The sequence below is a fragment of the Melanerpes formicivorus genome, unplaced genomic scaffold, assembly GCF_026170545.1.
Source record: "Melanerpes formicivorus ecotype bairdi unplaced genomic scaffold, bMelFor1.0.p_v2 SCAF_44, whole genome shotgun sequence".
In the NCBI taxonomy this organism is placed as follows: domain Eukaryota; kingdom Metazoa; phylum Chordata; class Aves; order Piciformes; family Picidae; genus Melanerpes; species Melanerpes formicivorus.
Window position 1 is genome coordinate 768,190 of NW_027142396.1, and position 19,847 is coordinate 788,036.

Consider the following 19,847-nt stretch of genomic DNA (forward strand, 5'->3'; position numbering starts at 1 on the left):
TATTGCAGATCTTCATAGCAGTTTGGACAGGAACCTGTATACCCTGTTTTCTTATGTACATGTGCTATTGAACAAGAATTTAGAGAATGATTTAATTATTCCTCTCTCAAGAGTGTTAATCCTCCACAAAGCATGTATCTCCTTTACAGCTTTTACAGAACAAATCTATTCCATTTAAGTGGGAAAGAAAAAGTTATATCAGTTTAAATTCCCTCTATTATCCTGTTTCAAATTAATTTTGTCATCTAATTACCCTTTAGAGTTGTACTATCCTATTCTATACATATCATCAATAATAATTACCCTCCTCAATTTTTTAGGGGAACAAGTCCTGATGCAGGAGGCAGGTTGTTTGGATTTAGGCAACACCTCAGATGGTATCTCTTCCATCATCTCATTCAACTCACCCTCAACTTCCAGTGCCCTATATTTGTTTTGAAAGGGCAGCTGTGAAGGTGAGCCATGAGCGTTTTACTCTGCATCTCCTAACAGGGACCTGTATCCATTTCCTGAGGCTTCTAGGGTCTCCTCCCTCTGCTAGGGGAGCCTGCAGAGCCTGGTTCTTCAAATCCAACTCCTTTTCACATTCCCTAACAGTCCTAAGTCTAACAACTTTTTCCTTCAGTTCAGCCACTAGATTAAGCAGATAATTGAGCTGCTCACACCTAATGCAGATGTTATCTCCGCTGCCCTCCGTTTCAGGTGCCAGGCTCCAGCACTCTCTGCAGCCAGATGCCTGGACACCTGCCTGCTTAAGTTCGACCTCAGTCTGTGTCACCACAGACCTTTTGAAAACAATGCCGTGGTATGTGCCACTAGCTGCAATCAAGCGAGAAGCCAGCAGCTCTCTTGCAAAATGGCGATCACACAACTCAGTCCTCCCAGGTTTAAATTTGCTGCAGCTGACATCACGATCTCAAGCAGGCACGTGAGAAGGTGACCCTGCTAGTCCTTGCTGTCTGCCAAGGTTTTCCTGCCCTGAAAAGCCCCCAAAAAAACCCAAAATGGAGTGCCTCTTGGCTCAGCATGCTGGTCTCGAGCAGCTCTCTTGCAAAATGGTGATCAAGCATGTCTCTCCCTCCTAATGGTCTCTTCTCCCAGGCAGCCAGTACCAGAACAAGAGGACACGGTCTCAGGCTGCACCAGGGGAGGTTCAGGTTGGATATTAGGAAGAAGTTCTATACAGAAAGAGTGATTGCCCATTGGAATGGGCTGCCCAGGGAGGTGGTGGAGTTGCCGTCATTGGAGGTGTTCAGGAGGAGACTTGATGGGGTACTTGGTGCCAAGAGTTAGCTGTTTGGGTGGGTTGGATTGGTTGATGGGTTGGATGCAATGATCTTGAAGGTCTCTTCCAACCTGGTTTGATTTATTCTAAATAAAGGTTTAATGTTTTCATGATAGCACTTATGAATATTATACCTTAAGATTTCTTCTTAAGATTATTTACTTTTAAAATGTATTTTATGAAATAGCTTTGATTGTGATTCAGGCCTGGGGAATAACTGATGCAAAGTTCCCCAGCATTAAAATCAGTTGTCATGAATTGAATTGAACCTGCTGCTGTTATACCATGCTGCAGTCATGCCAGCTTCAAAAAAGTGAAAGTGCTAACGGAAGCAAAGTATTTCGGGTCTTGAAGTTCAGGTTGAAGAATGGGAGACTTCTTGTTCTGGTTGCTGTTTCTGGGTTCCAGTTTCTTGGGTGTTGGTACTTTCCTGCAGGCATGGCAGTGGAAAGAGGGGGAGCCATGTTGCTGTTGGTTTTGGCTTTCTGTTTTATGCTGGTTTTTTGTTGTTGTGTTTTTTTTTTCCCTCCTGTGTATTTAACTGCACTTCTGTAAATAGGCTAAGCTAAAGAAATCATGTATTGCATTATTAGATGAATTAGATTATTAGCTAAGGTATTTACACATTATGCTTATGATGTCTTATGTTGCATTAAACTCTTGTGTCTTTATCTTAGCCCTGAATTGTGTGTGTTACTCTTCCCCTCACTTTTGTGCTGGGAGAGCAGGCAGGTTAGCCCTTGCTCTAAAACATTATAGCAATGTAGTTGATCCAACATCAGATGTAGATTTGTCAGTGGGTAAAAGTGAAATAACACTATTGGGTTGTTCAAAAGCAAGTTGCCTTGTAACTATACTGCTTGCTTTACTATATTGTTGAGTTCTCACACATTTATTTGGAAGTATACATCCTTTGCAGGAAAGAGATTCTGGCCTAACTACATAACTTACTCTCTGGCTTTTGTAGCCAGATATGTGTTTATTTTCCAGGTAATTTATTAAACAATGGGAAAAAAACTTGGCCACTGATAGTTATTATGTAACGTGGATAAGTTACAGTTAAAAAATTGCTTAAACATAGGGGCAGTTGTCATCTGAGATACTTAATGAAACATGGCTTTTTAGCCTCTGAAAGGTTGTATATCTCATGTAATACTTCTGTTGTTTCCTTCAGATCTGTGTGGATTTCTCAATGGGCAATCACTCTTTCTGTATAGAATTTCTTCCTAATATCCAACCTGAACCTCCCCTGGAACAGCCTGAGACCGTGTCCTCTTGCTCTGGTACTGGCTGCCTGGGAGAAGAGACCATCATCCGCCTGTCTACAACCTCCCTTCAGGTAGTTGTAGAGAGTGATAAGGTCACCCCTGAGTCTCCTCTTCTCCAGGCTGAGCAACCCCAGCTCCCTCAGTCTTTCCTCAGAGGGCTTGTGTTCCAAACCCCTCACCAACTTTGTTGCTCTTCTCTGGACTCATTCCAGCAAGTCAACATCCTTCCTAAACTGAGGGGCCCAGAACTGGACACAGTACTCGAGGTGCAGCCTAACCAGTGCAGTATACAGGGGCAGAATGACCTCCCTGCTCCTGCTGGCCACACTGTTCTTGATGCAGGCCAGGATGCCATTGGCCCTCTTGGCTGCCTGGGCACACTGCAGGCTCATGTTCAGCCTGCCATTGACCAGTACACCCAGGTCCCTCTCTGCCTGGCTGCTCTCCAGCCACTCAGACCCCAGCCTGTAGCACTGCATGGGGTTGTTGTGGCTGATGCGCAGAACCCGGCACTTGGATGTGTTAAATCTCATGTTGTTGAATTCTGCCCATCTGTCCAGCCTGTTGAGGTCTCTCTGCAGAGCCTCTCTCTACTCTTTACATGCTCCCCTTTAACACACAACTATAGAATAGAATAGAATAGAATAGAATAGAATAGAATAGAATAGAATAGAATAGAATAGAATAGAATAGAATAGAATAGAATAGAATAGAATAGAATGGAATACACCAGGTTGGAAGAGACCTTTGAGATCATCGAGTCCAACCTATCATCCAACACTATCTAATCAACTAAACTATGGCACCAAGCGCACCATCCAGTCTCTTCCTAAACACCTCCAGTGATGGTGACTCCACTACTTCCCTGGGTGGACTCATATGTATCTATATATACCTATATATTTATCCCAAACATAATTTCATGTTCCTGTTATTTTCATCTGATGAGACAACTGATTTTGATTTGCTATTTGAACTGATTGCAATAAAATCTTAGTGAAAAGTACTAGGAGTTATCATTAATGAAGGAAATAATAAAAAGTGATTTAATTTTTTTTAGATACGATGCATATTTTTCAGATATCATATTGGACCCGAAAAAAGCTTGGAAAGAGCCATAAACCCATAAATTAACTGAGTTTCGAATAGACCTATGAAGGTTAACTGATTCAACTTCCTTACCACTCAAATAAGGGCTGTCTTAGAGTCTCAGAGTTCAGCAAATTTGAGTGATCAAAATCTAATTTGGTTAAGCAAGCAATTCCAGTATTCTAATAGTTTATTTTATCACTATTAGGAGTTAGTGTTAAGATTCAGAATTTTATTTCCAACATCCTGTTCTTTCTGTCAAATGCAAACAATTTCAACTCAACAAATTTCAAGTACATTTTTTTGTTATATTTATGCTGAGGACACCTGGTAAAATAATTCATCATGTTAAAAGTTCTGGGATTTTGAAACCCAAAATGATGGAATTCATTATATGGGAGTTTTTTTTCAGCTGAAGGCTTGACATTGTGTTATTTGTGCCTCATACAATGTTCAGTGCAGCAGGGGCTTTATCTAAAAGTTTAAATTTTATTAGATATGTATTAACAAAGAGACTATTTGTTTTAAGTGAAAAATGGCAAATGTTAGGTAAGCTGGATTTTCCACAGTGTAGTTGTAAATATTAAAAGGAATATTCACAGTATGTTAGTTCAGTGTTATTGTTTGTGATATTGTTCCTGGAGCCCAAAAGCCAAAGGAGTAAAATTATTATTTTCTTTTTCTGTTTATTAATAGAGATCTGTCACTATATTATATGTTGCACATAAAGATTTGTAATTGCTTTGGAGAGAATTTCTACCAAAGCTCCTCAGTGGGATTTCAGTAGAAAGTGAAATATAGCCATCACAGAGCAGATCTTTCTCTCATGTTTGGATGGAGTTCAGTCTCTGAGCTTTTGGTTGTGTGTAGTGACTCAAAATTTATATTAACCAACAAAAAACCTAACCCAAAGCAAACAAACAAAACCCAACCCAAAAAAAATTCTCACAACCCACCTTTAAACATTAGAATATAAAGCAGGGATTAAGAACCTCAAAGGCAGTTGAATATTATTACAAGAAAATTAAAAAGTTTAATCTCTGAATCCCCCTAGATTAACAAAGAGAAAAGGGGGAAAATAAAGAGATTCATCTTTCAGAGATGTTAAATGATTGATTTGTGTCTCAACTTCCAGCACTGGGAAATTGAAAAGATATATGCTTTGGAACTGCTTTCTTTAGGTAATGAAGATGAGTTGTCAGAAAATGAGAAGTCAGACGGAGCCCAAAGTGATATATTAAAGAGCAAAGATTCATAGAAGCAGATGGCTCTCACCCGAGATTTCTCTGGAAGGACTTAAAATGAAATAGCTGGGTTACTAACAAAGATGTGCAATCAGTCACACAGTTACACCAGCACAGAAAGAAATCATAATGCTAAGGTATTTTGGATGATTCAGGGAATTACAAAACAATGAGCCCTGACTCTGTATTAAGGAATCTGGCTGAAACAATAAGAAATGATATATGTAATATAGCAGAATGAGTATAGGGAACAACAGGAGAAAAAATGAATAAAAATGGTAAGGTACATTTATGGTCCACTTGAAGCCTTGACACAACCCTGGATTAGGAGGAGACCATCAAACATTGCCTTTATATTTCCAAAGCACCCTTAGCAAGTGCCTTCACTAAATACTGTTAACTATATTGTAAGAAGTAACATTAGTGGTTGATTAAAAAAATAAGTAAATGTTGAGATAAGAGAAGGATTGCTGGTAGTATGGTTCTTTCTCAACATGGTGAAATATGGAACACCTAAGAGAACAGCCTGTCAGGTTAATGCTGTTTCCCACAATAATTGTTGGTAATGGAGTAGCAGACTATGTTTAATGTTGCAGTAATGTAGTACAAGATGACTTTTTTTTTTCTCTTACATATTAAGATTGCAGATTTAAAAATACATAAAAATCACTAACAAACTTCATTATTTACACCAAAAAAACCCAAACGGTTTTACAAGCTTGTAGATATCTGCTGCCACAAATTAACTGAGAATGATCCTAAAAATTATAAGAGGGATAGAACACTTCTCTTATGAACAAAGCCTGAGAGAGTTGTGGTTGTTCAGCCTGAAGAAGAGAAGGCTTTCAGAACGTACTGTAATTTTTCAATACTTAGATGGGGCCTTGTAAAAAATATGGGGACAGGCTTTTAATTAGGGCCTACTTTGACATGACAAGGGTAGTGGTTTTTAAACTAAATGAGGATAGATTAGGGATAAGGAAGAAATTTTTTATGCTGAGGGTGGTAAAACAGAGGAACTAGATGCGTAGATGCCTTGAGAGGTAGTAAAGCCTCATCACTAGAAATGTTCAAGGTGAGTTTAGGCAGCACTCTGAGCAAGTTATTCTATTTGAAGATACCCCTGCTCATTGCAGGGAGGTTGAATTAGTTGACCTTTAAAGGGCTCTTTCAATGCAAACTATTCTATGATTCTATGTTTTAACCAATACTTTGCATACACAATTTTCTGCTGCAGCTGAAATCAATTCTCTTAGTGTGAATTGCTTTCAAGGTTATTTTAAATACTGGACAAATGTTTGTTTCCTGACATGATAGTGTTGAAGCCTAGGAAGAAAACAAGTCAGATTTGATTTTGGTTTTGGTTTTGTGCTGCAGTCATCACAACCAAAAATACAAAAAGGGGAAAAAAATACAGCGAGCAAGAAACCATTACAGCTGAGATATCAAAGGCATTGTAGACATTTTATATTTTAGATAACTATTGCAGGCTTCCAAAATATTATCCAGACATTAATAATTTCAAGTATACACAGATGAATCCTTATGAAATTAAAGACCTTGATGTAGTGAAAATCAGTATTTTCACTGTCATGTAAATGAAGAGACACTGTTTCCAAATCATCAGAAAAATTACACTGAATAATTCTACCCATACTGAACAACATTACTCCTATCTCAGATTTATACTGTAAAGCTCAAGAACAGAAAAACAAACTAAAAGAAGTATTAATTACAAAAATAAACAAACACAGAAAACCAAACAAAACCCCAAAGCAACAAACCCAGAACCTCACTCAAACCCTAAAACCCATGGGAAGAATAGAATCATAGAATCAGTCAGGGTTGGAAGGGACCACAAGGACCAGCTAGTTCCAAACCCCCTGCCATGGGCAGGGACACCTCACACTAGATCAGGTTGGCCAGAGCCTCACCCAGCCTGGGCTTAAACACCTCCAGGGACGGGGCCTCGACCACCTCCCTGGACAACCCATTCCAGGGCTTCATCACTTCCATGGTGAAGAACCTCCTCCTCACATCTAGCCTGAATCTTCCCACCTCCAGCTTCATTCCATTCCCCCTAGTCCTATCACTACCTGAGATCCTGAGAAGTCCCTGCCCAGCCTTCTTGTAGGGCCCCTTCAGATACTGGAAGGTCACAATTAGGTCATCTCGGAGCCTTCTCTTCTGCAGACTGAACAGCCCCAACTCCTTCAGTCTGCCCTCATAGGAGAGGTGCTCCAGCCCCCTGATCATCCTTGTGGCCCTTCTCTGGACACATTCCAGCACCTCCACATCCCTCTTGTAATAGGGGCTCCAGAACTGGACACAGTACTCCAGGTGGGGTCTCACCAGAGCTGAGTAGAGGGGGAGGATCACCTCCCTCGACCTGCTAGCCACACTTCTCCTGATGCAGCCCAGGATCTGATTGGCTTTGTGGGCTGCAAGTGCACATTGAGAGCTCATGTTGAGCTTTTTGTCCACCAGCACCCCCAAGTCTCTCTCCTCAGGGCTACTTTCCAGCCAGTCACTGCCCAGCCTGTATTTGTGCCTGGGATTGCCTCGACCCAGATGCAGGACCCTGCACTTGGTCTGTTGAACCTCATGAGGTTGGCTTGTGCCCACCTCTCCAGCCTGTCAAGGTCCCTCTGGATGGCCTCCCTTCCCTCCAGCGTGTCTGCTGCACCACACAGCTTGGTGTCATCAGCAAACTTGCTGAGGGTGCACTCAATGCCACTCTCCATGGCACTCACAAAGATGTTGAACAAGACAGGTCCCAGGACTGACCCCTGAGGGACTCTGCTTGTCACTGGCCTCCACTGGGACATGGACCCATTGACAGCCACTCTTTGGGTGCAGCCATCAAGCCAGTTCCTTATCCATCTAGTGGTCCACCCATCAAACCCATGTGTCACCAGTTTGGAGACCAGGATATGGTGCGGGATAGTGTTGAAGGCTTTGCTCAGGGTCCAGGTAGACGACATCAGTTACTCGCCCCTCATCTGTTAATGTTGTCATGTGTTCATAGAAGGCCACCAGATTCGTCAGGCAGGATTTGCCCTTGGTGGACTGTACCAAATCACCTCTTCAATAGAATAGAATAGATGCAGTCTGAATGTGAACTCTGAGATACTGACTTATTTGACATTCTTCTGGAAAAAAAAAAAAAAAATAAGCTAAATATTCTGATGTCTTTGAGGTGATGTAACTGGACCAGCCTCACCTCCATCCCCAGGAAAGTAATAGAGCAATTTATCACTGGTGCTGTCCTTAGGCATATCAAGAACAAGAGGGTCATTAGGAGGTGTCAACATGGTTTTACCTAAGGGTTTGACCAACCTAGTAGCCTTTTATGAAGACATAACCAGATGGATAGATGATGGTAGAGCAGTGGATGTGGTTTATCTTGATTTCAGTAAAGCATTTGACACCCTCTCCTGCAGCATCCTTGCAGCCAAATGGAAATGTGGTCTGGATGATCAGGCAGTGAGGTGGATTGAGAACTGGCTGAAGGGAAGAAGTAAGAGAGTTGTGTCAGTGGGATGGATTTTAATTGGATGCCTTTATCTAGTGGTGTAGCAGTTTGGGCTGGGTGCCCTCTGCTACGTGGGGTGCTTCCTGTGTCCAGAGGTCCAGCCCAGTGGGCGGACACAGGAAACTAGGTCTGAGTCGTTATTTCTGCCCATGGTGGGGAGGGGGTCTGCCTCAACCCATTACAAGTGGGGTCCCTCAGGAGTTAGTACTGGGACCAGTACTATTGAATATATTCATCAACAACCTGGATGTGGGCACAGAGTACACTGTCAGCAAGTTTGCTGATGGCACAAAACTGGATAGAGCAGCTGACACACCAGAGGGTTATGCTGCCATTCAGGCAGACGTAGACAGGCTGGAGAGTTGGGCAGGGAGAAACTGAATTAAATTTAACAAGAGCAAGTGCAGAGTCTTGAATCTGGGAAAGAACAACCCCATGTATCAGTATAAATAGGTTGGGGATTGACCATCTTAGTGGATGGAAGGCAGCATCTGTAATATCTTGCCCAGTTCTGTGCCCCTCAGTTAAAGAAGGACAGGGAACTGCTTGAATTCAGCACAGAGCCACAAAAATGATTAGGGGACTGGAATGTCTTCCTTACAAGGACAGACTGAGGGAGCTCTTCAGCTTGGAGAAGAGGAGACTAAGGAATGACCTCATTCATGTTTATAAATAAGTAAAGGGTGAGTGCCAAGAGGATGAAGCCAGGCTCTTCTCAGTGATGCCTGATGACAGGACAAGGAGCAGTGGGCAGAAGTTGAGGCATAGGAAATTCCATGGAAATATGAGGAAAAAATTTTTCACTGTGAGGGTGATGGAACACTAGAACAGGCTTCCCAGGGGGGTTGTGCAGTCTCCCTCTTTGGAGATATTCAAAACCCAATTGGATGTATTCTTGTGTGATCTGATATAGGTGATCCTGCTCTGGCAGGGGGCTTAGACTGGATGATCTTTCAAGATCCTGTCCAATACTTAACATTCTGTGATTCTGTGACCAAAAGAAAGCAAATAGTTTTGAAGCACCTCATACCACAGAAAAAAAAGCATCAGTATTTTATTGAATAAATTATATGTTCTTGCCACTGTGATTTGAATAATGTGAAATGCCTTCAAGAAACATAAGGCCTGATTTTTTTTGCCAAACCAGAATTTTTCCTGTGCCTTCATGTAGCATAAGAGAACATGGATCTATTTCATTTACTTCATGGACTCAGAAGCAATGGAAAATTGGATTATGGATTATAATTTCTCTGACAGCATAATGACAATTTATAGAATTACACTGGCTGTAATTTTTATTATTACTGAATTTGCTTTGTGAAATGTGAGTGAGAGTAGAGACATGACTGCAGAACAAATTAGAAGGCTAACCTGCCTGAAAATTCTTTACTAGTGATTCTAAACTGATATCACAATTCTGGATGTTATTAACAGAATTGGTTATTTCTGCTCATACTATTTATAGTTTCATAGTTTCATAGTTTCATTCAGGGTTGGAAGGGACCACAAGGATCATCTAGTTCCAACCCCCCTGCCATGGGCAGGGACACCCCACACTAGATCAGGCTGGACAGAGCCTCATCCAGCCTGCTCTTAAACACCCCCAGGGACGGGGCCTCGACCACCTCCCCGGACAACCCATTCCAGGGTTTCACCACTATCATGGTGAAGAACCTCCTCCTCACATCTAGCCTGAATCTCCCCACCTCCAGCTTAATTCCATTCCCCCTAGTCCTAGCACTACCTGAGATCCTGAGAAGTCCTTCCCCAGCCTTCCTGTAGGCCCCTTTCAGATACTGGAAGGCGACAATTAGGTCACCTCGGAGCCTTCTCTTCTGCAGACTGAACAGCCCCAACTCTTTCAGTCTGCCCTCATAGGAGAGGTGCTCCAGCCCTCTGATCATCCTTGTGGCCCTTCTCTGGACACATTCCAGCACCTCCACATCCCTCTTGTAATAGGGGCTCCAGAACTGGACACAGTACTCCAGGTGGGGTCTCACCAGGGCTGAGTAGAGGGGGAGGATCACCTCCCTCGACCTGCTAGCCACACTTCTCCTGATGCAGCCCAGGATCTGATTGGCTTTGTGGGCTGCAAGTGCACACTGAGAGCTCATGTTGAGCTTCTTGTCCACCAGCACCCCCAAGTCTCTCTCTTCAGGGCTACTTTCCAACCAGTCACTGCCCAGCCTGTATTTGTGCCTGGGATTGCCTCGACCCAGATGCAGGACCCTGCACTTGCTCTTATTGAACTTCATGAGGTTGGCCTGTGCCCACCTCTCCAGCCTGTCAAGGTCCCTCTGGATGGCCTCCCTTCCCTCCACCGTGTCTGCTGCACCACACAGCTTGGTGTCATCAGCAAACTTGCTGAGGGTGCACTGAATGCCACATTTAAATTTAAATTATCATTTAAATGCATCATGAAAATTTTTGAAAAGAAAAATAAGTCAACCTCCAACTATTTTTCCCCCTGAAATACGTAGCTTTAAATATTTGCAGCATAATTCTTTCCTTCACAGATTTTAGTTGATCATTTTCTTACTGTTGTGATTGTGATATCCTTTCACAGTCACTAATAAGGCAGTTTTGAATTGAGTAGTCTTTGAATTTATCTTCAAAAAAAGTCTTCTTGAAAGAGTGAAGGAGCAAACAACATTCATTTTTTTTTAATTACAGTTGAATTCAACTGACAGTACTGGAGTACTGTGTCCAGTTCTGGAGCCCCTATTACAAGGGGGATGTGGAGGTGCTGGAACGTGTCCAGAGAAGGGCCACAAGGATGATCAGAGGGCTGGAGCACCTCTCCTATGAGGACAGACTGAAGGAGTTGGGGCTGTTCAGTCTGCAGAAGAGAAGGCTCCGAGGTGATCTCATTGTGGCCTTCCAGTATCTGAAGGGGGCCTACAGGAAGGCTGGGGAGGGACTTCTCAGGATCTCAGGTAGTGATAGGACTAGGGGAAATGGAATGAAGCTGGAGGTGGAGAGATTCAGGCTGGATGTGAGGAGGAGGTTCTTCACCATGAAAGTGGTGAAACCCTGGCATGGGTTGTCCAGGGAGGTGGTCGAGGCCCCGTCCCTGGAGGTGTTTAAGAGCAGGCTGGATGAGGCTGTGGCCAGCCTGATGTAGTGTGGGGTGTCCCTGCCCATGGCAGGGGAGTTGGAACTAGATGATCCTTGTGGTCCCTTCCAACCCTGAATGATACTATGATACTATGACAGGTTAAAATTTCCTGTACATTTATTTGCAATCTTTCATTACTGATAATGTTATGCAAAGAATTAATAACTTTCTCAACCATGGTCGCTTCTTAAAGCTTCTTATGAAAACATAAATTTCTTCATAAGTACCCAAGAGCAGACGAATTTCCAAAGTGAAAGCATAACACTGATAACCATTATGAACAGTCATGTTTGGGGGGAAAAATAAATCAGTGAAACGTCACACCCATCAATGGTGAGAAAATCATACCTGCTTTCTAATTTCTACCTATGGCTAGAAAACCCTGGGAGAAAAAAAATGCTGGAATAAAAACATAAAACCAAGCAAAAAACTACCAAACAAAAATTCACAAAAGGTATGAGTTCAAAGTTAGAGAAATTAAAACCAAACCAAACCAAAATATGCATATTTATTTTTTTCTGTAAAGTTTCAAATTGTTAGGCCTTCTAGATACAGTTTTACAACTATGTTGTGCTATAGAAAATGTAAACTTTTAGCCATCTTGGAGTGCCTCAATGTAACTTCGTGGAATGGTTCCTGTATGATTGATAGCCTTTCAGCAGAACCATTAAAGTGTGCTTCAGGGACTACAAGAATACAGCAGATTCTTTAATCCAGTGGTTTGGGGAATTTGTAAGGCTTAAAGCCCATTATCACCAGCTTCTCCAGGTTATAAATTCTTTAGTAGCAATAAGTGACAAAAATTTCCAGGAGCTATACTGTTGAATTAGTAGACAGCAAACACAAAGCTATCCTCTCACCTTTCATTATATTAATATCTTTGTCTTTACAATGGGGCAAAGAGAATGGATTCTCACTTATAAAAAGATAGCTTAATCATTTGAGTATTTAGTGTAAATAAAACCAGTATTAACAAATAAAACTTGCTTTCTGATTCCATTAACAGGGTTTGTTTATATGTAACCTCATTTTCTTTCAGTAAATAGTAGTGCCTTTGTGTGCATTTCAACTACTTCTCCTAAAAGATTGTGTTCTCACAAGCATAATTATCACACAATGAAGAGAGCGAACAAAAATTCCTGTATGTGGTAAACATCCTTAGCATTTACAGGGGGAAAGTCTTAGGTAAAGAGTGAATCAGGCAGTATAAATACACTGACTGGCAACTATTATAGTCATATTGCAAATTGAAGTATTTTAATGGCATTCAGGTGACCAGAACTTGAGATGGGGAGTTTGCATTTCACAGTATCACAGTATCACTTAGGTTGGAAAGGACCTCGAGGATCATCGAGTCCAACCTATCAACACAGACCCCATGACTAGACCATGGCACCGAGTGCCACATCCAATCTCCCCTTGAACGCCTCCAGGGTCAATGACTCCACCACCTCCCTGGGCAACCTGTTCCAATGACTAATGACTCGCTCGATGAAGAACTTCCTCCTCACCTCGAGTCTAAACCTCCCCTGGCACAGAGTGGAACTGTGTCCCCTTGTTCTGGTGCTGGTTGCCTGGGAGAAGAGTTCAACCCCTTCCTGGCTACAACCACCTTTCAGGTAGTTGTAGAGGGCAATGAGGTCACCCCTGAGCCTCCTCTTCTCCAGGCTAAACAATCCCAGCTCCCTCAGCCTCTCCTCATAGGGCTTGTGTTCAAGGCCTCTCACCAGCCTTGTTGCCCTTCTTTGGACACGTTCAAGTGTCTCGATGTCCTTCTTAAACTGAGGGGCCCAGAACTGGACACAGTACTCAAGGTGCGGCCTAACCAAAGCAGAGTACAGGGGCACAATGACTTCCCTGCTCCTGCTGGCCACACTATTCCTAATGCAGGCCAGGATGCCATTGGCCCTCTTGGCCACCTGGGTACACTGCTGGCTCGTATTCAGGTGGCTGTCGATCAGCACCCCCAGGTCCCTCTCTGTTTGGGAGCCCTCCAGCCACTTCGACCCCATTTCAGAGATTCCATATCTTGGAGGCCATATATAGTTCCCACATTCCTGCTAAGAGTCATCCAAGTGTTTCATCTAAACATTTACATATACACCTTCTTACTTTGCTTTCTGTTCTTTTACAACCTCGTTTACTATTGCATTCAAACTAACAGCTAACAGTTATAAGACTCTCAAATAGACATGTGCTCCCAATGTTTTTGTCTAATATGTACTCTGGATAAGGAAATTTTCAGGAAATTGCTTACTATTTGTGCCTCCATCCCACTCTCCAGTCAGGATGAGAAATGCTTTATTGTGAACACAAGAGTTGTCCATGTTCCAGACAGCACAGCCACAAGTTTCACTTATTGAAACTCTTGCAAATTTTTATATTGTGGGAAAACCAGGAAAGGATAGAAAGGTAAGGATCTCTTCATATGGCAAGGAGAGAGAAAGAAATATATGAATTTGTGTTCTACTGCTTCACTGATTCCACTTTACTTACACTGAGAAAAGAGAATTAAAAGAAAACAGAGAGGAAGGCAGCAGAATGCAGTCCACTAGGTTAATGAAGTTAGACAACATGCCAAACACCTATGTAATGTGTATATCAGCACAGAACAGAAGATCAAAGCCAGTCTTGATATATTTCCAAGTTAGCACAGATGACACAATTAATTCTATGATTGTCTCCATGGGGGGCCAGCTCTAATACTATATAAAGGGAAATATACTCTAGACTACATCAGTGCCATTAAGTTGGCATCATCTGTTATCAAATGTGGAGATTATTAGTTTTTAATCCTCTTTTATTTACTGCATGGGCAATGTGTTAGACCTTTAGGGAAGGGATAAATGTCTATTCATTAGCAAGGAACTTTCACATCTTTCAGACAGTATTTGAGAGGCATAATGGTGGAGGGACTAAAAACAGATACAGGGAAACAGAAGACCAGCACTGAGATATTTTCTAAGTATGAAAATATGTTTAAAGGACAGCTTGGGTGGATTTATTAACTGTTCCCTGAACTCTATGATGGCTAGAGTCTAGCCATCTAGAACTCTAGATGTCAAGAGTTTGACACCTGCTTTCAAGTGGAAAGATAACTATAGAGAAATGTCAACTAATTTTATATGCATTGTGTATGTACATTTTTCGTACAAGATCAATTATGTCTGTTGCCATTATGTTTAATGATACTAAGAATGCCTGAGATGACTTCATCTTATGCAATGAATGACGTTATTTTCTACCTTTCTAACACACCTCTGGAACACAGAGACCAGTTCCATCCAGAAGTATGTTTGGTTCTATATGTGAAGGAGGATTAGACCAATAGCTTTCTGGACTCTCAGTGAAATGATCAGCCATCTGCAAAAAAAGACTGACGATGAAGCAAGTGCTAGGTAGGGTTCATTTAGCAGAGATGTCTGGAACTATTTTAATGGGACATAACCTCTCCCCAGAAAAAGGAATAGAAGTTTCAACCTTCAGATCTCTGGAGAAGGTGTTGCCAACTCCTTGCAGGTAAGAGCATCTGTTCAACAAAATGTCATCAACTATTTATGTCTATTAATCTTTCATGCCTCCAGAATAAAAAAAGCCTGTCATATATCACTGTTAAGGAAAGTAATACTGCTGATGCATCACTTTCTCCAATGAAACTGTTCTTCTAAGAAACTCAAAACCCCTCATTACCTCTCAGAAATTTCTTGCAACCCCCAATGGACAAATTGGCCAGTGGGAGTCTATCTTATAAAACTATGTTTTACAAGTCCTACAGAACCTTTCTTTTGGATTTGGATTTGGTGGGGGTTTTTTGTTCATGTTTGTGGGATTTCATTTTTTTTTTTTAATGGTGCAGTTTTGTTTTGTTTTTAAATTTATGGTGTGCAATTTAAAATGCCTGGGGCCACTGGCTCACAGGAACAAGCTTCCAAGATTATCAGTGTTCAGCTAGGCTCATGAAAGGAGTTCATCTTCCACTTATGATGGCAGTTTCATGGCATAAGAGCCCTCAGGATATAAGCCTGCAGCAGAAAATATGTGAATGAACTCCTGAGTGAACAGGCACAGCATTTGAAATTCTTCCATCTAGAACATGTTTGGGCTTACTAAAAGTCCCCTAGCACAGCTCCTCTGGCTGCTGTGAAACAGTGGTTATCACAGTGAAGACTGAAACTGCAGCTGGGAGCAGCCTGTGTTTTAAGAGCCTGGCAACTAGTGCTAGATGCTTCTCCAAGCCACTCTACTGGCTCATGGGGTAAATTATCAGGCCTATAACTAATTAAGCAGTTACCTCTCAGCAAATAAGGAATTCTAATATCTATAGGAGGAGATGAAGCATTCAATATACTGTAAACCTGATTTCTTTTTTATTTATTTTCTTTTATATTCCATCTCTGTATTGCATTTTAACATATTAAGTGTAAAACAAAAAGCTATTTTGTTTTGGTATTTTTTCCCCTTGACCTACCTTTCTTTGTTAATTTTCTTTAGATCAGTCCTCTCTGTTGGGATGTGTCATAGGGAATTGTTAGTTTGTTAATGATGTTGACACTTCACTCCCCAAAATCCTGAAAAAGAAAGTTACAATGTCAGTAGTTTAAAAAAGGTGCAGGGAGAGGGGGCATCAGAACTGTCTGCTGAGTCTCTCTTTGTGTGTCCCACTAGATAACTATGGCAGTCTTGTCTATCAGTCAACATTTCTGGGTTATGAAGAATATATAATGATTAGGGGAAGAAATCCTATTGCATTTTAAAGATGTATAAGGCTTGATCCCAGTGATCCCAGTGTTAAAGCAGGGTTGATGGTCACTTTACCTGTCTGTAAGGTCAGAAAAGTCAGCCATGCCCTTATGCAGAGAGACAAAAAAGAAACCTAAGTTCATTGTTCATGTTGTCAGGGCTACAACTATCTTTGACACACTGTGAGAGTCTAATAAGTTTGTCTCTCTCTATGTGAGTCAACAAAGATAAAGTGATAGCAGAGCCACTGGAAAGAAGGTGGAAAGAATCCTGTCCACCAATCCTGGATGCAAATCAGCTTGTGATTGCATCGTGATAACACGGGACTACAACAATAGGACCCAAGGACCCAGCCATCACACCTTTAGGGCAAGATAATCACCACCTGTTTCCTGAGCTTTGTCTGGATGGAGACGGGGTAGACGGAGATTCCCCGCCCCCTCCAGCCAGGGTCTTGCCCAAACACACAGATTTCCTGCCACTGGAATTCCTGAGGGACAATATTTGACTACCTGCCTGAGGACTAAAAAACTGTATAAAAGACTTGAGCAACTGCTGGTTTGTAGAGAGAAACAGAAGAGAGAAACAGAGGAGAAAAACGGGGAGAAAAAAGGAGATGAAGGAAAACACAGGAGACGGGCCAGGCCGCTGAGAAGAGAAAGCCGGGACGATGCTGCTCCGGAGAAAAGAAGCTGCCCGGAGGACCACAGCTCCAGCCAAATCCTCAGCACCCCTTCTCTACAGACCCAGGCTGCCCAGAGGAGCCTCAGCACTGTTCCTGTATCAACCCAACATCTCCCCAGAGGACCACAGCTGTTCTCCAGCAAAAGCCTCACCACGGTTTCTACAAACCCAACATCTCCTGCAGCACCTTTCCTCCACAGACTTTATCTTGGGGGGGATGAGGGGTGTGGTAATATAATTCCTTTCCTCTTCTATCTCTCGTCTCTCTCTCTCTCTCTCTTTTCTCCCTTTCCCTTCTTATGTCCACTTTCTCTATTTTCTCCCTCTTCCTTTCTTATGTCCACTTTATTTATGTAATAAATAGTCTAGCTGTTGATACTTTGGCCTCGTTTGTGCCTTTAATTTCACAACACGGGAATATTTAAAAGAACTGTGTCTCCGGACCGAGACATCTAATGTCTCCGGACCGTGACACACACCAACTCTCAGACCTGCATCTGCTGGATGGATGGACCTGGAAAAGAGACCAGAGTATTTGTTAATGGGGGGTGACTGATGTTGAGTCTTTGTTTCTGCCTGGGTCCTGAATACAGCCTTTACATGTGTCTGAGAGAAGTTTCTTTCTAGGTCTGGCCTGAAATGGTGGTTGCATCATGGATGTAAATGTCTTGCAAGTATTAGGAAAGTAGTGGGAGAAGTAGTATTAATGTATCACTAATAATACTGAGACATCAACAACTGCTGATGGATAATTGTGATCAGACATAGATAGTGATGACATATTAAAGAATCCCTTTTGAATGTTATACTGTGATCATAGTAAAAGTGGATTTTATATTTATTTTATTTTATTATTTAAAAGTATTGCCATTTTGAGACTCTTCCTTTCAACCAATACTGTTCTGTTTTTTAAGTTCTACATTCTCAGGTGCACTCATCATTTTTCATGTTTTATAAAGCAGTGAGAAAGCTTGAGCAATTGCCAAAAAAAAAAGAGGTAGTTTAAAATAACACATACCAGATAATGTTGGAATAAGCCTTCTACTTAGAATAAAAACCAGAGGTTTTTGGTTTTGTCTGTTTGTTCATTTCCTTTCTCAAAGGGAATTTGCAGCTTTTGCCTTCCTGTTATTTCTAATGATTTCCTGAAAAGCTTGGGGTTGCCCAAAGTATCATAGTATCATTATATCATTCAGGGTTGGAAGGGACCACAAGGATCATCTAGTTCCATCCCCTCTGCCATGGGCGGGGACACCCCACACTAGAGCAGGCTGGACAGAGCCTCATCCAGCCTGCTCTTAAACACCTCCAGGGAAGGGGCCTCGACCACCTCCCGGGACAACGCATTCCAGGGTTTCACCACTCTCATGGTGAAGAGCCTCCTCCTCACATCCAGCCTGAATCTCCCCACCTCCAGCTTCATTCCATTCCCCCTAGTCCTATCACTACCTGAGATCTTGAGAAGTCCCTCCCCAGCCTTCTTGTAGGCCCCCTTCAGATACTGGAAGGCCACAATGAGGTCACCTTGGAGCCTTCTCTTCTGCAGACAGAACAGCCCCAACTCCTTCAGTCTGCCCTCATAGGAGAGGTGCTCCAGCCCCCTGATCATCCTTGTGGCCCTTCTCTGGACACGTTCCAGCACCTCCACATCCCTCTTGTAATAGGGGCTCCAGAACTGGACACAGTACTCCAGGTGGGGTCTCACCAGGGCTGAGTAGAGGGGGAGAATCACCTCCCTCGACCTGCTAGCCACACTTCTCTTGATGCAGCCCAGGATCTGATTGGCTTTGTGGGCTGCAAGTACACACTGAGAGCTCATGTTGAGCTTCTTGTCCACCAGCACCCCCAAGTCTCTCTCCTCAGGGCTGCTTTCCAACCAGTCACTGCCCAGCCTGGATTTGTGCCTGGGATTGCCTCCACCCAGATGCAGGACCCTGCACTTGCTCTTGTTGAACTTCATGAGGTTGGCTTGTGCCCACCTCTCCAGCCTGTCAAGGTCCCTCTGGATGGCCTCCCTTCCCTCCAGCGTGTCTGCTGCACCACACAGCTTAGCGTCGTCAGCAAACTTGCTGAGGGTGCACTCAATGCCACTGTCCATGTCACCCACAAAGATGTTGAACAAGACAGAATTATTTGATTTTTGTGGTTGTCCTTTATTTTCGTTTATTTCCTTCCTAATTTTTTTTCTTGGGGTTCTCTGTCTTGACAATTGCCCACAGGTTTGAGTAGCACACAGCTTTTGTCCTCTCTACACTACTCTATAATTTAAAAGTCTTGTCTAAAACTTGCAACCAACTGACATGGAGAAAGCTGACACCCTGCTTTTATCACTGTAAAATTTTGCAAAAGTTGGGAAGTTAATGAAAATATGGTGTGACAAAGCAAAACATTAAAGCAGAAGTAAATTAAAATAAATAGTACCAAAGAAAATAAATTGCATGGGGGATATAGGCATGGATATTCTACATGTTCTGTTGTTCCAAGACAGAAAGGAAAAAATAAGAAAAAGAAAGGAAAAAAAAAGAACATTCAAAACTTGGTATGTTGTAATTAGAGTGATATTGGGCAGGAGGAGGTTTTTACACTAATTTTCTTTATCTTTTTAACCACATGCTATGGTTTTAGTGAGAGAGTGAAAAAAAACTCCCCCACTTTCCCCCTTCCCACTCCTGCCTCCTCTTCCTCTCTTATTGAGAGATAAGACAGGGAGGGAAAAAAGGCAGGGAGAATTTCCTTAGTTGATTTACACAGAACATTTTACTCCTCCACTAGAAAAGTATCAGATTACATCAGCATATACATATACATGAAACAGAAAGAAAAAGGAAAAACACTATCCAGAATCAGAAAACAAGCAAAAAAAGGGGGTCTACAGGAAGGCTGG